Genomic DNA, 16,572 nt, shown 5'->3' with positions numbered 1-16,572 from the left:
TTTCTCAATGTAGGGTTAGCAGATTCTAGTGGTTTGTTGATGTATTCTTGGGAATCTAGACTTTCCTAATTGGAGTTTTATAATAATGTGTTACCAGAAAAGATCTTATAATTACATGATATAAGCATGGATTTGGGTGTATAGTCAACCTCCTTATTTCTAAGTAATGGGCTAGGATTTGATTTATTTTCATAATTATTTTTTATAGTGGTTGTAAATTTAAGTGTTTACAATGATCTATAAACAATTTAAAGTCATTGTTTAAGGTTATTTACAGAAAAAGCAATTAGCATTGTCCTCAGATTAATGTGTTTAATATGCTTCTTTTACTCTGTGCTTGACTGTTGCGATAAAAGGGAAAACAGTTCCAAGCGGACCCTGACCCAAGTATGAAGAGGCATGATTTCTGGTCCCAGCTTTAGCACTTCCTAACCATGAGATTTGGGGTAAGTCACTTAAGATTCTTTGACTTTAGTTATCTTGTATTTAAAATAAGAGCATATGGCAAGAGCTAGGTGATCCCTAAATTTAGTTTACATTTCAAAAATGATGAGCTGTATCTTTTTTAATGGAAAAAGCGTCAGGGAGAAGAAAGTTGATTCAGTTAACAAGGTCTTTGGGGGAAATTTCCAGTACCATATTTTCCTAATTATAGTCAAATATAGTGAGTGGGATGTAAGAACCAAATATTTATTGAGTGTCTTCCCTGTGCCTGACACTACTCTATTTTAACTCCTGTAAATGTGACCGTGACTCTTTGAGTTTGATTATATAATTCCTTTTGGCAGTTGTAATTGTGTTGAGTGTCCTAGGGCACAGAATGTGTAAGTATAGAGTCTGAAAAGGAATCTGGTTTGTCTGATTCTAAGCCCTGGATTCCACTGTAACACATTATATTTGCTAGCCTTACGAAACGATTTTCCCCCTTTATCTATTTTCACATTCAGACAAAAATCTAGTAAACTAAATTCTAAGCAGCGTCTCAAAAAATGTTAAAGTCCTCACATCCTTTAAGCATTGCTTATATGAGGATACTCCTCCTTATATCCTTCCTCCAGCACAGAGGTTTACCAGGGTCAGTAAGAATGGTTTGTCGTGTTTTCCCTCATACCCCATATGCTACTTCTGAATTCTTTGTGAACATAAGAATGGAGCAAATGAACATAATCTGGTGGGTAATGTTTTATAAGGCAAAAATAAAGTGCAGAGATTCAGTCTGAGTTAAAAAAAAATTAGGAAAAATGAAAAATGTGCAGGCACCATCAGGACAGTAGCAACAACTGTGTCAATGATTTGTTGATTAAGTGTTGTAAAGAAAGCATGTTATACTCGCATTCGTGTGTGTGTGTGTGTGTGTGTGTGTGTGTGTGACACTTTCTGTCTTATGAAGCCGCAGAGGTGTCTTTTAAAACACCTGGGTTAGGAAACACAGTCTCGCTCTAGTGCTTTAGGGAGGAGGTTCAAAAGGAAACTTGGCGGGGGGGAGCGGAAGGGGGGCACGAGAATGGGGGAGGGGGAGAGACCTGTGTTTTTGCTTCTGTCCCGGCTCCGCACAGGGTAAGGTGAGGCCTCTCCTGCCACAGTGGCGTTTCCCTCACATTTCATTCTCTTCCTTTGGTCCCGCCTGCAAACGCCAGACAGCCCAGTGGGCCCGGGGGAAACGACCATCAGAGACTGAAGCAAGTCTGAGAGCTCGAACACAGGCGTCCCGTTTGGAAGTGTCCAAGGAGACCGCCAGAAGTGCGCCAGCCGGAGTCTGAGAGTTTCCTTCTGGCCGAGAGGGGGAGCCCCGCGTTCCCAGCCGGGAGCGACCCGGAGTCCCGAGCCTCGAGCCCCAGCCGCCGCCAGTTTTAGCTTCAGCGGGTTGGGAAGAGGAGGGAGGGGGCAGAGAGCGCGAAGAGGGAGGGCACCGGGGCCGGAGGGTCCCGAGTCCAGCGCTGTCTCGACGTCGAGAAACTTTCCCTCTCGGCCGCAGAAACGGCGCCCCGGCCGTGTCGGAGCGGAGATCGCTCGGCGGCGAGGACGCGGCAGCGCTCCACGCCCCTGCCCGAAGCCTGATCCGACCGCATCAGTCCGTAAGGTATGGGGAGACAGCGATTTGTGTGGGGTCTTCCCCGCTGCAAGCCCAGCCTCCCGTCAGGTAGCGTGCAGTCTCTTCCACACTGACATCCCGGGGAGGAGGCGGGCGGTGGTCAGCGCCGGCCGCGGGTGCCTGGGGAGGAGGGCGCGGGGCTGTGCGTCGCCGCTGCCGCCGCCGGGCAGGTTGCAAAAATTAGGGCAGTGAAAGGCGCAGGGAGTCTCCCAGCCCGAAAGGAGGCGAAGACCTGTTGACGACTGCCATTGCAGCGCTTGAGGGATGACGAGGAGCCTAAGGAGGTCGGGGACGCGGCGGGCTCGCGGCTCCTGGATCCTCCTCTAGCCCTTTGTGGTAACTTTGGGGTGGCCAGGGCCGGTGGGCGGGAGCTGGCGGCGGGCGGCGGGGCGCCGGTGGCTCAGCACGGCTGAGGGAGCACGGACCCGACGGGGCTGAGCCGGCAAGTCATCGCCGGGGCACAGCGAGGCGACCCAGGAGCGAAACTTCTTGCAGCGTGACGTCCCTTTTGTTGGCTCCTGGAGAGAGCGTGAGCATGGGGGCGGGGAGGCGCGAAGCTCCTAGGCCGGGCTCAGGATTCCTGAAAGCCAGGACTGGGAGGGCCCAAACTCAGGGGCGGCGCCCACACGGTTAACCTTTGGCTGGGTGGGTCAAGTGGTTCCTTGCGGCGGACGCTACGTTACGAGGGGAGCACGGGGCGGCGTGGTGATGAGACCCTGGGCTCAAGCTCGCTCGCCCGGTTCCACCTCCTCGTGGGCTGGCTCACTACGCGGATCAGTACCCGGCGCGATCGGATCTTCCCTGTGGCTCCTAGGGCACCGCGCCGACTTCCCTGTGTGCGGGAGGGAACTCTGGGCAGGCTGGTTTTCTTGGAATGTGTTTACGATGTTGAATGGGACTTGAACAGGAAGCCGGACGCTGCAGCTGGAACTAGCGTGCCAGGGTAGAGTAAGGAAAGCGTAGCTGGTGTTGGACTTGGCGAGTCCACTTAGGACGTTGGGCAAACCCTAGTGGGTGCAGGACGTCAGTCTAGGTACCCCTTCCTGGATCCTAGCAGTTTTTCTCAGTTGAGCCCGCCTTACTTTCACGTGCAGGCAGACATTGACATGTTCTATTTCAGTCTTCAAGTTTGACGAAGTATAAGGCAATCAATTAGGAAGTGTTTAATTAAGTTCATTTTTGGACTTGCTTTAAAAAGAATGTTGCATCAACACAAGAGTAAAAGTTTCTGGCGAGTGTTCTAGTTATGGTTTCTCTTGTTCATTTCGAAGACTGGTAGGAGACCACAATATTGATGATTTTTGTGTCTGTGATACCAAATGGGTGATACAGTGCTAAAGGAGGGCAGTAAAGGAGACTGTACAGTAAAGGAGAGCGAGTGTTAGGAGGTAGGAAAGTCTGAGAGGAGTTGGAATATTTTCAGATGTGCAAATCGCCCCCTTTCTCTGCCAGTCTTTCCCTCCTTCCCCCACATAAACAAGTAGCCTTGCTAGAAAACCCACCAATTGGGAGAGTGCAGTCGCTGGCGACTCCAAGCCTTGCTGGAAGCAGCAGACAGGCTAAGGTACTGCCCCATTGCATAATTAAAAGGTCTCCTTGAGCTGTCCAGGAGTGTTTTCCAAGTTTTTACGACTGACAAGGAAAGAAGAGAGGACCCTGGCCAGCAGCCAAACCAGACTGGGCTCAGTAGCCAGGCATGAAAGAGACTGGGGAACTTGCAAGGGATAATTGGAAAGGAGCTGGTGGGTACTTGGGTTTAAACAAGGGGTTTCTTTTGCAATGAGATTTTTTAGGTGACTAAGATCAGTCTTCTTGGCAAAAAAAAATAAACTAAGCACAGTGCAGTCGGTTGTGTCAGAGGAGAGGGGTAGAAGTGCTGGAGGAGGGAAGTCTGACCCTTATCAGTGTTGCAGTGTAATTGCTGGGAGCCTGATGCTGCCTGTGCTGGTTATACTTTGTTAGTGTTCATATTTTGTTGCCATTTGTCTCCTCAACTTGGACTAGGCTTGCTGCAACTTCAGTCCCTTGACCTTGACTTTCTTTGTTTTCATGGAGAGTAAGAACCAAAGACTTGGGCTTTGAGCAGATGGCTTTCCACCTAAATTGAATAATTCAATTACATACTCTCAAAGGGCACAGATTTGGGTCATGGAGTTAAAGTGGAAAACATGTTTAACGTGTCTTCCTTGTGTTTGTCAACAGTAACCCCCATAAATAGATCTTGCCCTTTTTCCTGGAGGAGAAGTTGGGGTGATCTCACTGTTTCACAAAGCATTTGCCCAATTCTCAAGGCCCTGCTGCTTCCAAGTTCCAGATTAGCCAGGAACTCAGAACCTTATCTACAATTCAGATGCTTTTTTTATGTGTAAAATTTGTTTCCTCTTCATTCCTCCCTCCCTCCTGCCCTCCCTTCCTCTTTCCCTCTTACCCTCCCTCCCTCCCTCCCTCCTTTCCTCCTTTCCTTCCTTCTTTCCTTCCTTCCTTCCTTCCTTCCTTCCTTCCTTCCTTCCTTCCCAGGGAATTTGGTTTACTGTTGTGTTTGGGGGTTAAATGGTATAAACACTAATATGTATTATATTTCCACTGGATTGGTGAGTTTGAGATTGTGAATATCGGCCTGCCTTTTGAGATTGACTTTATGAATCACACTTGGCAAAATGTTTTCCCTATGATTTCAGTTTTTCCACTTGCAAAGTAAAGAAACTTTTCTTTACATAATAACAAGTTTACTGTGAGCATTAAAGAGATGAAATTATGTTAATAGATTTTTAAAAATATAAAGGTCATAGAGTTTCTGACTCAGTTGATTCAATTGAGATTATAGGAGTATAAATTTACTAGATATAAATTGAGATTTATATCTAGTATACACATGTTATAGTGACATATCTGCATTTAATTTATAAAATTACTACTTTTGCATTTTAATTGTAGTTTTAGTTTAATCAGATTTTAATCTTTGAGAATAATGGGTGAGATTTTGTTATGGTTAAAGCTGAGTCATTCTCTCAGAAAAATATAATCAGCAAATTAATTTACTTTTCTTTTGGTTTATATTTACACTCAGGACCAGTTATTTTTTAAGCCCAGCTCAATTTTGCCTTTATGAGAAGTTACCAAATATATTTGCAGAATTTGGCTCCCTTCTCGGAAATAACACTTGAGGGACTAAAATTACATTTATGGTGTACAAATAAACTTTCTTTTCCCAAAGGCCACAACAGTTTCCTTTTGAGTTTAGAGGGTAGATTTAAGAGACTTTCATTAATTGATTCAACCAATACTTATTGCATATTTTTTTTATGTCCAGGGAAACAGAAGGCTTGGATTCAAATCCTAGCACTGAACATTATAGCACTGTGATTTTCTTTGTGTTATTTTACTTTTCACCAGAATTTTACCAAGATAAAATTTGTTGTCTATATTGATATCAATAATATAGGAACTTGTTCCACACATGGTAATTTTGAAATATTTCATTTTTAGACATGTCAATTAGCAAAAAAAAAAAAAAAAAAAAAAAAAAAAGCTATTTTTAATAGCTTAATGTACTGTATTATATTCATGAATGTTTATTTTTCAGGTGAACAGGTCAATATATTAGAGAAAGAAAATAAGTCTGGATAAATTGCTGAAATAATAAAATCTTTGGTAAAATACTTAATAATAACTTATTTTTAGACCTTATTTTATTAATAATGAATATATAAAAAGTAGGAGTGTATGGATGATAATAGTTGAATTTATGGTTGTATTAACAAAATAGGCACCTTTTTTGAATAATCAAAGAACAAGTGAACATTCAAGGATATATCAGGGTTAATTTTAATATAAAATATCCAGTTTTGCTATTGATTTTAATACTTCAAAAAAATTTTTTTAACCTTTATTTATTTTTGAGAGAGAGAGAGACAGAGTGTAAGCAGGGGAGGGGCAGAGAGAGGGGGAGACACATAATCCAAAGCAGGCTCCAGGCTCTGAGTTGATAGCACAGAGCCCCAGGCGGGGCTGGAACCCATGAACCGTGAGATCATGACCTGAGCCAAAGTTGAACGCTTAACTGAGTGAGCCACCCAGGTGCCCTGATTTTAATACTTTTTTAAAAATTTATTTTTATTTATTTTGAGAGAGAGAGACAGAGAGCAAGTGGGGGAGGGAGAGAGAGAGGGAGGTTAGAGTCCCAAGCAGGCTCTGTGCTGTCCATGCAGAGCCCACGTGGGGCTCAAACTCAGGAACCATGAGATCATAACCTGAGCTGACACTAAGAATCGGATGCTTAACTGACTGAGCCACTCAGGTGCCCCTTGCTTTTGATTTTAAATTAAAAATCTTGAAAATCTTTAGTCTCCATTGCTCAATATTAGATAATTTTTATTTAAGTTTCACTTTGCAGATAATTTTTTTGTGATTCATTCTGTAAAATTGCAACTTGTTTTCTAAAACCTCTAAGTGACAAAAAAAGCTATTTTATTTGAATATAATAATAAATTCAAAAGTAGTTACTACAGGAGTCAACCGCATGGTTGCCTGAGCCCTGGTGCATAAAACAGATCAGAGACTGGGGGATCTAATAGTGCTTGCCTTAACACATTTAGAGATCAAGAAACTTAAATTTGCTCCTGTGGGAGCTTAAATATATTCAAACTAGGAGAAGAAAAATGGTATAAATTTTGAGCAGAGAAATCTCTTTGCTTTCAAACAATGGAGATATGAAGTTAAAATCAGGCCTTTATTTTAAAGATGATGGCTAAAAGTTATTGTTCCAGAGTTAGTCTTAGAAGACAGTGCTTATACTATTTTTAGGTTGCTATTTGCTAGTTCTGTGTTTGTTTTATACTTAGAAAATATTTTCAGCCACTCTAATGATAGTTATAGTGTGTGATTATTTTTCACCAGGAGACAGTTAATTGGCACAAATATTGTACAAGGGAATAAATGCCAATTTTCTGCTTTCATTGAAATGGCATAGTTATAAATTTGGAATTAGCTTCATCTTTCAATATTGTGTACTTAAGGATAGTGTTGAAAAAGCAGATCACATAGTATGAATAAGTGATTTAATTTATGTAACACTTGTGATTGTAATGAGTAATAGGACTTTTAAAAAAAGTTTTGAAAAACACTGTGTATATTTTCCTGGATACATCTAAGGGAGATATCTAGATAGTAATAGCTGCTTTTATTTCATGTTTGCTATTGACATTATATAAATATATTTACATATTGTTCTGAAGAAGAGGTTCAGAATATATACTAGAAATTTCCAAGGCTTAGGTGACTAATGCCTCTCTCTCTCTTTCTCTGTGTATATATTAGATATATCTTTATAAATGTATTTATATGTACATGTGATTATGATATATATTTTTTGGTGTTTCTCTATTCGTGCTAGGTATATCTTTATAGGGAAAAATAACTTCAATTAATTGATATTTCTAGGCCAATTTTAACCATTAATTTAAGATCTTTTTTAGATAACTGTTGCTAGAGATTCTTGAATTTCTTTTTTTTTTTTTTTTTTTTGAATTCTAAAGGAGTTTTCAGGCTTTTTTTTTATACCTGTAAAGGTAGAGAATAATAGTAGGAAAGATATGCTACCCACAGTCTTGGTTAATGGCTCTGTTGGTGACATAATCATGGAGGCCTTTTCTACTTTTCTTAAGTAGAGTGCAGGCAAATGTGTAGTTAACTAATAGAAGAAGGTAATTTCACTGCTTGAAAGGTAGCTTCTGCTGGTAAATTTGTAAGGTATTTTGAAGTGAGAATTGTGTGTACATGCAGTGTTTTCCAGGTATTGTATAGCTTTTCCTTAGGATTATCGGATGTTACAGTTAACTTGTTTCCTGAAAGTTCAACCACAAGTACTCTAAGAATTTCAGCGCACTTAATAAACTTTGCCAGAGCTACCAACAGAGAAGATTGAATGACTGGGTGCAGTTTTTAGCTCACTCTTCTGTAGAAAATGATGATAGTTATTTAAATGACCAAAACCAGCTTGTTTTGAGAGGTTTGATAGAAGAAACTACAGAGTATGATAATACTAATGGAATCATTACAGATTTGGCTGTGTAACATTGTCAAATAGTTACATAATATTTCATGAAAAGGTAACTAGCTTTCTTTCTCACCTGGTTTGTAAATGAGGTAATATTGATCTTAGACAGCATTTTAGCTAAAAAGCAAACAAATGTCTGTGCTGTAGTAGCAGATCTCCAAATTTGAAGTAACTAAAAGTTGATGTAAGAGGATGAACTTGATTTTTACCCTCTCGATTTCTCTCATAGCTGTTTACAGCCATCGAGAAAGTGCTATGTTTTAAAGTAAAAATTTAATAGCAAATAGGTTAATTTACTCAGATTTCCACCTGAGTTAAAACATAGTTTGGTAAGTACTGAAAAGAGTTTTATTTAAGAAGATGTGTTTTTAAAGGTCAACATGCATGTTATTCTCTGTAATCTATTTAGGTTTTTGTTTGCTTTTAAGGAATTCCCTAGTAAAAAGAGAATTTTGGTTGATGGTGGAACTTTCCTAATACCTCCTTGAGGATGTGCACTATTATAGTCATAAACATGCTTCCAACGTAAATGCTGATCATTGCTGGTAGCAATAAATACAAAATTTGGCTTATTGTGAAGACCAGTTGTATAACTGAATTAATTTCAAAGTGATTTATCTCAATGCTGCATTTAGTAATTGATTATAATTACTCAGAAGATGCTGCTTTTGCAGTGAAGTCTAGCAAAACACAGTTTGAGAGAATTGTTAAGGAGTCACATTTTAGTAAATGAATTGTATTTGAAATTATCTAATGACATCTGAAATGGTAAAAGTCTATTGATATTTCAAATCTACCAAGTAGCATTTCTTTATAAGAGTAGATACTGTTTTGAAATTTTGTCAGTTGTTCTGTTTTAATGCATCATTGTGACTGGTGTGTAGGAAAAAGGCCTTTAAAATTCTTAATACCAAACTAGTAAGTACTATTGTATTGCCAATATTGTCTTTAATCCTTTTTAAAGGAAGAACCACTACTAAATTTATAACAGCTGAATTATCATAGGCTTCATTGAGTAAATTAAGTAGACTAGGAAATTTATGATCAATTTGGAAAAAGGAAATCTCCTAGAGTGGCACAGAGGAGGCTTTAAAGAACAGTGTTTTGTGACTTGATATAATAAATGTTTCTTTGGGACTTCCTTATTCAGTGAGATACTGATTTTCTTTTAAGTAAGCCATAAAAATTTGCAACATTTTTACCCACTGTCTTCTCATTCTGAAAAATGTAACTGTTTAAATTATGAGTTGACAAATAAAGGGATTCTGATCTGATCCAGCTGAATTTAATAAATATTTGTTGAACATCATTTTTAAAAACTGTTTGTAGTTCTGTCTTTTTTAGTAGTGATAGTGATGTATCTCAAATTAAAGTAAATAGACCTATATAAAACTTGTTATTTCCATAAATTATGTGCTACAGTAGAAGTAGTAGGGATGGGGTTCTCCATCAGTATTAGGGGCAGCAGTGCCTGTAAACAGTGTGGAGCAGTTTGTTGGGCAAAGGATGAAGATGAGTTGGCAGGCAAAGAAGGGGGGACAGGGCATTCAAGACAGATCAGGTGGCAAAGGCAGGAGATATGGAACCATGTAAGTGGTTTAACAAAGCAACTTGTGGATTTTGGAACTGTAGAGATGCTTTTCCTTTCTGTCTTCATGTTGATGACCTTAATCATTGGTAATTATATATGGAAGGTTAAGAATTTTAGCTGGATGAATTATCTTAAAAAACTTGTATCTTGTTTAAACTTTTCCCCCATTTCTCCAGATCTAACTAATGTGTTATTAGTTGCAAGGAGTTGAGTGCACACTCCATTTCACACTCTGGGGTGTCCATGAACTTGGATAGGAAATAATAACATCATTACTCTCATGAACACCTAGCGCACGCACACAGTAGTTTTAATAGTACCTGTAGCTTTCCAGAAGTTGTAACTATTTATTGTCATGTCTAATTGCTGTGGCTGCATGTATTTTGAAATATATTCATGTTTATGTCTAGTTTGAAGTTGCAATAATAATTACATCTGCTTCTAGGGATTATTTTTTCATATGTGAGTATATATATAGACCTGTAGCTATGTCTTAAATTATATTTTAATAACTGTGCTTTAAGTCTGTTTCTTTTACGTAATTTATATTTTGTTTTATGTATTTAGAAACACTTTTTGAGAGGGATTCATAGACTTCATTAGACTGCCAAATGGATTTATGGCACAAAAAGGTGAAGAACCCCTGGAAATCTGTACTGATGTTTTTCAGAGGTGGCAATTGGTTTTATGGTCATTTAATGAGGTTAAAAGAAATTACAGTTATTTAACTCAGTTTTATGTGTTAAACAGAGATATCCTAAATACTTTTGAAAGTAAATTTCTAATAAATAATGCTTCTTTTCTAGATTGTTTGCTATATTGAAGAAGCATGTGTGCAGTTTTTGGTTATCTTGCTTAGTGACAGTCCAACAAAGAAGGATTTATATTTCATTTCAGAACATGTAAATTTAAAAAAACAGATTTCTCTTTTTCACATTATAGCATTAACTATATTTGGAATGGTTATGATTTAGCTGGGAATTTTGCCTTGTGGTGCTGGTTTATTTTTTATATATAAATGTTTTGTCTCCTCCACTACTCTTTGAGTTCTAAGAGAGAATAGGTATGTTTTACAAGAGAGAATATATATGTTGAACAGATCTTTGTATACTCTACTTTGTAACAGTTAACTACCCTAGTATTAGCAGTTTCACGTGAATGCTAAGGAAGAAATTAATAATTTATGTATATATGGAGATGACTGTTTTCTATGCACCACTGAGTTACTTAACATTATGTATTTGGTTATATGGTGTATGTTATTCATGTGAAAAATGTAAACGTGTGCCAGTAATTTTGGAAAATAAGAATGTAGAATATATACAAGTATAGCAAACTCCTGTGTCATGAACAGGACCTATAATTAAAGCATATATGGTGTAATTTATTGCACTATATTCCCTTTCTTTTTGCTTGGCTTGACAATTCTGTGAGATACCTCCATTTATAAAATCAGTTTCTTGCATTGATACTTATTTGAAATAGATGATTCAGTTTTATTTTTTGAAATACATGACAAAAGTAGTCTCTTTAAACTTATTAATTAGACATAATTACCATAGAGTTTCACATTCATAAATCAGTCCAATTTTAGTAGGTTTGGACCACCTTAAAATTCCAAGGGATGGGTGCAATGTAATTATTGTGTATTTGTAAACCGACAGTAGCTTCAAGATCCCAATGAGAAAGGACTGTCTTTCAGTCTGTTTGTTTTTGGCTCCGCTTTGTGTCTTTGATGGTAAGCATCAAGTATCATTGACACTTCTTCATGTCCCTCCCCTATTGGATCTTCAGATTCCCCTGGAATGACACTGCTTAGTTCAAGCCTTGTGTGATCCTTTACCAGAAGTTAATTTTCCTTTCCGTTTCCTGTACATTAATTCATAAGGAGCGTATTTTTACTTCTGAGAGTCATATTCCCTTCCTTGTTGTGGCAGACACTATTGGTTGGCCACTCAAATAATTTCCTTATTCTGCTTTTCTCATAGAACTCTGGTGTTAATTCAGATGTGCACTCTACCTCACATGACTCAGGGGAAGGCAGTTCATTCCTAAAAAGATGAAATTTTAATTAGCCTAAGCTAATAATCGTAGTGTTCTGTTCACTTTGCTAGTGATTCATTAGTGAAAGGACCTTTTTACTTTGTCCCAGTCATAGTCAATTACATGAAATAACAGGACTGGAGGGAAAGGGGGTAGAAAAAATTTCTTTATGCTTAGCAAGGGGAATACTGGATGAGAAGGTATATGGCAGCTCATGATATTTCTTCTTTCTGAAATAGATGTTTGAAATTGCTACAGGGGATCATCTTTTGTCCACTAGGAGATCTAGTTTGAGGGCAAAGCAAATGCATTAATGATAGCAGGAAGAAAAAAAAAAGTAAAGAATATAGGTGCTTGATGGCATTGTTGGGTCCATAAATCAACCCACCATATTTCTGGGTTTACTATTGTATGAGATATGAAGTTCTTTAATTTTTGAAATGAATTTGAACTAGAATTTTCAGTTACTTAAAAGAGAAAGTATCGTAATTAAGGCATTTGTTAAGTGTTATCTTAATTTGAAATAAACATTTGAGAAGCAATAATTTAGGTTATTAAAGAAAACATAGGGTACTTGAGTTTTGTAAACATTGGATATGATTAGTGCTATTAGTCTATAAAAATGTTTTATTATTTAAATCACCAAATGTTATTATGTTTTAATACAGTAAATAGATTGATCATCTTAAGTAAATTTATTCTGAGATGAGTAAATTCTACTTATATCTCAGAAACACATTACTTAACAAAATAAATTTGAAATATAAACTCATAACCTAGTCATTTTATAACATACCACTTTATTGGTTGTTTGGGGGTTTTAATGTATTAGAAATATTAAAAGTACATTAAAAAACATTGAAGGAATCTCAATGCGTCTTCTAAATAATTTAAAGCTTGGAGTCGTGATAAAACTAACGTAACTATTTAAATGTAAAAAATAAAACTGATAGTAAAATTAAAGAAAATTGTGAAGTACAGATCCATTCACAGAGGTATAAAAAATGCAGGCATATAATAAACTTTCAAGTAGAAACTAGTTTTATAAAACTCTAGTTCACTGACACCATTAGCAATTTAATTACTTTCTGCCACCATGTTCTTGAATTAGTTTTTTTGGTGATTTTTTTAACATTATGCATATTGGCTTTTATAATGTGCTGTATCAAAGTATGGAGATATATCTGAGTCTTTGCCTTTTTGTTTTAAAGATGGTAGGAATTAATTACCCAAAGCTGAGAAGACAAAAGCAGGAGTGAAGTATTAATGCTTAGTGGAAATGATTGTTAACCAGTGGTTTAAGTAGGAGGTGGAGGCAAGCAAAAGCAGGAATAATTGCATAGTCTCAGAGAATATTAAGCAAGTGTCACAACGGGCAGGTTAGTTGGAATTAGGAGGTGTGAGACACGGAGCTAAAGGTTGTGTATACAGCGCAGATGAAAAAGAGCAGTTGGTCAAACTGGAGGTGGAAATGTTTCATTTGTTGAAAGCTTTCAGTAAAGCAGAGTTTCAGGTAGGTCACTGGTTCCAGAAAGACTGAGGCTATTGTATTGGAGAGGAACATAGACAGGAGTTTGAATACCAAAGGAAAACAAAAGAGTCCTCAGAATAGTAGTTACTGATGGAGATATCCAAAGTAACAAGACCTACATTACTGTGATTGAGATGCACATATTAGTTTTTTGCATAAAAATGCAGTAAACATGCTTGAGATGCTTCCTGTATGAGATCATGACCTTCATTCAAAGCTAGGTCAGAGAGACCAGATACTAGAAAGTGCTGCAATTCTCAGAGGATTATTGTTCTTATAGAAGCCCTTGTTCAGGGATTGTCCTGTGGCATCCCTTTGCCCTTACAGAATAGGAGTGCCCTCTGACCTTTTCCTGGCTTAAAAGGGAACCACATTCTTGTGGCTTTTTGAATGTGAATAAATTATTCTTTGTATGGAAATGAATATAAAGAGACTCTACTTATTTACTTTGGGAATTTTGGTAGAAAATATAACTTGGTTCGCAACGGACATAACACAAAGAAGAAATTGTGTATCCAGATCATTCAAATTCCAACTTCCACTTGTACAATAATCACATAAAATGAATAGTTTTTCCCGCCCTTAAATTGTCTCCCTTAAGTGGGGTCTTTGTGGAACCTGCACTCTTTTCTTAACTTATTATACCTGTGAGTTCACACCAAAAATAATTTTTTTGAATAAGTGAAATGATAACAAGAATATGACTGGGTTCAGGAAATGCTCCCTCAAAATATGGCACCTTGACATATTATTGAATATTTCAAGTGGAAGGAATTTGAGAAATAACATGTGAAGGAAGGACTTTCTGACCTTCTGAAGCAGGTCATAAAGTCCTCAAGTGAGGATTTTATCCTCTGTATCCCAGGAGGAAAGAACATCCTTATCTCTGAAGGCAAAGGGACAGAGAGAGGAATCTGAATGATCTTGCTAAGTTTCCCACAGTTTACTATTCTTAGCTCATAATCTTTCTTCTCTCTTTCCAAGACTAAAACTCTTCTTCAAACCTGGCATAAAAACAGTCAGGTGTAACCATTTATTCAAGTCTTTATTTTCTTAAGAAGGCCCATGTCATGCAAAACTTATGTTTTTCTCTTGTAAATCTATCTTTTGTTACAAGGAGTCTCAGTCAAGAGCTTAGAAAGGTAGAGGAAAAAGATATTTTTCCTCCTTTACAAATGCATTTATAGAGTGCTTACTGTGTCCTAAGCATTGCATTATATATTTTTTATAATTTAAAAATGATCAAGAAACTTGTCTAAGATTTCACAGCTGGCAAACAGTGGACCAGGGAAGATAGTAGGATGGGAAATAATGTATCTTAACTACCATACCGGTTGAGTGAGTGTGCAGTTGACTAGCAGTAGTCACCCTGGAGGATTAGGCCAGCCTGGTAGTTCTCTTTACTAGTGAAAGTGCATTGCCTTTAAATAACCTGACTGCCTAGACGCCTGGCTAATGCTTGATTCCCCCTTGCTTTGTGGCTCAATGAGCTGCTCATCTCCTGCTCTCAGACATGCAACTTGGCACTCCTGTGTGACAAGATATTTGTTCATTTTTATCTCGGTTAGTTAGATAACTCATAAAAATTAAGCCATTGACTAACTTGTGTCTGTTGCTTTGGCTTTTGCTTGATTTTGGTTTGTCTGGAAGGTTAACATATTGATTGAGAAAATCTGACATTTTCTTAATCTCATTTTTCCCTAGTTTTGTCAAAATGATAAAGTTTGAGTAAATAAAGCCTAAGATGTAAAATCATTAATATTAATAGTTTCTGATAGCATGACAAATACTTTTCGCTCAGATATTTGACAACACTTTCCTTCACTGAGAGGAGAGACTAGATAACCTCAAAGAACATTTCAGCCCTTAAGATAGTCTAAGTTTTATTTTCAAATAAATTTGAATTTATTTAAATTTCTTAATATCATATTTAAAGTTGTCCTAATTTTAATATTTGATTTTATTATTTTGTATTTTCGTGTGTGAAATAAACTGTTAGACCTTTGATATCTTGTATTTTATATATAGCTTGGGTATTATCATAATGTTCTCTTGAACACTTGGAGTCACACAGAGTAACTTTGTTAAGGGAAAGACATCTCTGTAGGAAGCAGTGACAGTAGAGAGGGTGTTTTAAGCATGTAGGAAGTCTTAGACAAAGAGTGAATATATGGTTCAACCATAGGACTAGAAGACTTAGAGTTAGAGAACTGAGTGGAAGAGAAGGAAGGACTGGAATTGCTGGAGACGAAGCTGGTGAGGCAGAGATCAGATCTGGTGGGGCTTTCTAATCCCCAGTTTGTGCTTCATTTGAAGAATAATTGGAAACCCTGAAAGATTGTAACAGTGTGGTGACAAGATATCAGCTGCATTTTAGATTTGAAGAGAAGTTCTTCCAGTAAGCCTAGGCAAGTGAAGATGATAACCTAGTTTAAGGTGATGGCAATGAGAAATGAGTTTATGAGAGAGTTATTTAAGAGAAAGAAATCTGTGCATTTTGTCAATAATTGTGGGAGGTAGGCAAGAGGATTGTGTAAATGTTGATTCTGGAGGAGGGTAAAATAATTTTCCTCTATCTTTCTAGGTTCTTGTCCCAGACTCCTCCCCCCAACCACTGTAAAAAAAGAGTAACAAGAGAAAAACAAAAGTTTAACAACATGTATAACTCCTGTAGACATAGGAAACATCCAGAAAAACTGAGTAACTCCCCCAAATGGCCCAAGCCATCACCTTAAATACCATTTCTGATAAGATGTTGGGAGGGTAGGTATACACTTATGGGAGGTTTCCAGGAAAGGCACAGTAAAGGGTATGGCTGTTACACAGATTTAATTCAGTGTCTTCTCCATTGATAAGAGTTTCTAGAGGTTTATCATCCTTCTCTTCCTGCTTTGAGAGGGAGACACCTTTTTACGCATGGAGAATTTCCTTATAAATGTAAATATCCCTTACAAAAGAGTAACTTTTGCTTGGTTTTTAGATCTCTCCCACATCTTTTTCTTGAAAGTAGTCAGCTCAAGGTAATCCTTATGCTAAATGCATATTTTGTTGCACAAATTCTGCTTCCCTTCAATTCTAGGATTTCTAGTTTGGGCACCCTGGGTATTTATCTTCTTCAGTAGAATAAATATAGGTAGAAGTAGAATTATTGATGGGAAATAATGATTTCTGTTTTGAATACATTTTGATGTGTCTGAATCATCTTGTTACAGACGTCCAGTAGTCTCTCTCTCTCCCTCTCCCTCTCTCTCTCCCTCTCC

General features: G+C 37.7%; 1 protein-coding gene across 2 annotated transcripts in view; it reads left to right on the top strand.

Annotated features, from left to right (window-relative positions):
* Window positions 1–1,513: 1,513 nt before the first annotated feature.
* The window catches only part of GULP1 (GULP PTB domain containing engulfment adaptor 1), a 269,420-nt gene continuing 254,361 nt past the window's right edge, over window positions 1,514–16,572 (top strand). For both annotated transcript variants that reach the window (XM_049615355.1, XM_049615357.1), the window contains exon 1: window positions 1,514–2,080. The gene's annotated coding sequence lies outside the window, so the exon portion shown is untranslated. The remainder of the gene's footprint in view (window positions 2,081–16,572) is intronic.

This window comes from Panthera uncia (assembly GCF_023721935.1).
Source record: "Panthera uncia isolate 11264 chromosome C1 unlocalized genomic scaffold, Puncia_PCG_1.0 HiC_scaffold_3, whole genome shotgun sequence".
NCBI lineage: Eukaryota > Metazoa > Chordata > Mammalia > Carnivora > Felidae > Panthera > Panthera uncia.
The sequence above is the reverse complement of the archived record's forward strand: the minus strand, read 5'-3'. Positions and strand labels throughout refer to the sequence as shown.